Source organism: Pteropus vampyrus, unplaced genomic scaffold (assembly GCF_000151845.1).
Source record: "Pteropus vampyrus isolate Shadow unplaced genomic scaffold, Pvam_2.0 Scaffold429, whole genome shotgun sequence".
Lineage (NCBI taxonomy): Eukaryota > Metazoa > Chordata > Mammalia > Chiroptera > Pteropodidae > Pteropus > Pteropus vampyrus.
The window spans coordinates 163,776-165,934 of NW_011889210.1; positions in this window are offsets into that span (position 1 = coordinate 163,776).

Consider the following 2,159-nt stretch of genomic DNA (forward strand, 5'->3'; position numbering starts at 1 on the left):
AGAGGCAGAGGGAGCCCGGTGACGGGAGGCACCATCTTCTCCCCATGGGCACGGCTCAGGCCTTCGTACGTGACCGTGTCACTGACCCTGTCCCCCAGTGACCACCTTGAACCAGGACACCCCCTCTGCAAAACCCAAACCCACACCCCGAGGCCCCTTCTCCTTGGGAGGGTAGGAGGAGAGAGCAGCTGCTCCTGACACAGGCGGTGGATCGCCCGATGCAAATTTCCTTCTTTTAATTGGAACTCTGAGTCATGTCTGCTCCTTCCTGCCTTTGCCGCTGCAGGAAGGCTCGCTTGGGTGGAGGGCATATCTACAGATGGCAGGCCACGCGCGGCTCAGAGACGTTCTGGACGTGGTATCACGTCTCTGGCAAGAGATAAGAATGGGTACAAAGGCATGTTTGTCCTGAGCCGTTTTATGTGTGAAAACCTAGATAATCCACTGCCGGGAGATGGCCGCAGTCCGGCCGTGTCCGCTACACCACGGTATGGCTTTTCAGTTCAGCGTCCCCAATAATTGTGTTTTGTGGGAGATGAAGTAGCAAGCGTTTTGGAGTCAGACAGCCGTGGGTTTGGATCTGGCTTCCCTGAGCTTTGAGAGACTTCGTCATTGTCACATTCGCTTATGGGACACAGGACGAGAAGCAGTAATGGCTTCCTATGATGAAATGGCCAGTAGATGACAGAGTCCGGATTCTAACCCCGTTTGTCACCCTCCTCCATGCCCCCTTTTCTTTTAGTAAGAGGAGAGAGGTAACAGCTGCCACCAGGGTGGTCCCGGCCGCAGCGACATTCACTCGGATTTGCAATGGGCAGGCCGTGCCAAGCATCACGTGTACGTAAACTCACTGACTCCTCGCTGCAAACTCGAAGATAGTATCGTTATTAGTATTATTATTACCGCATTATCTCTTTTAAACAGAAAGGAAAATTGAGGTTTGGCAAATAGGTAGCTCAGCCCGTCCCTCTATTTCTGTGGTGCCAGGAAAGGGGGTGCAGGGTTGGAGGGCGGGGGGAGCGCTGTTTGATGCAAAGGCTGAAGATTTCCATATCAGAAAAAAGCAAAAATTATAGCCAGATTGGAAGTGACTGCTATTTTCAGTAAGGAAAAGTATAAAGTATATTTATTAACAGGAATGCAAGTACTTTTCCCCAAATTACATGGGGCAGGTGTACGAAAGGGAGCAGCCTTTTTAGGAAGGAAATATTTTCTTTGCAATGGGAAATTGTTGTGCCTTCAGACACACTGTTTGAGTGTGAAGTCGCATACCCCAGCTCCAGGTGAGGGCTTAGGGCTTACCTTCCGGGCCCCTGGATGGGCCTCTCACGGCTGCGGGCACACTGTCGCTTCGCGTGGGGGCTCTGCAGGAAGCACAAGTGGCGATTTGGGGTCCATCGTGATTAGATGATTATACAAGACGGATGGCATGCTGTTCCGAGGTGCCTGGGTTAGAAGCACCCCCACCCCCCACCCCGTCCCATCTCCTAGCTCTGGGAGGCGGCTGGAGTCACCTTCCTGGACCCTCCCTGGGCAGTGGGCCAGGTGATGTGCGGCCCCCACTTTTCCCTTGTCCAGGTCCCGAGGGCCGGGGTCTGAACCGCTGCTGCCAAGACTTTGCCCGGCGTTTGGGTAGTTTCAGGCAGAAAGGTGAACCCACTCACTCTTACTCCATCTTGGCCAGAAACACAAGTCTCATGTCTTTTGAGCTAACCAGAGAGAGTCTCGTGGAACTCTTTCTCTCTCGTGCTCTCTCTCTTTCTCTCTCTCTCTTTTATCATTTATGGAAAAACACACATACCACATACATACATAGATACACATACCACACACACATCCTTTTAGAAATGGTTCTTCTTCCTAAGTAACATGCTTGATACGTATTATCAGCTTATTTGCTACAGGATGTCTTAAACGGTTCTCAGTCTGGGTGACTCAAATCTGGAGACAATGTTTTTGGGGGCCCCCTGGTCTCACAGCTGCTCCCAGAAGTGGAGGAAGGACACAGAGAGTGTCCCCAGAGCGTCGTGCTTCAGCCTGAGTGTGATTCGGGGAGAGAGCGAGTGACGCCATCACGACCGTGTGTTCCACACCGCCTGTCCGCTGTCATATCTGGAAAGAATATCTGTGATTGGCAGATTTTTTATTGTTGTTGTTAG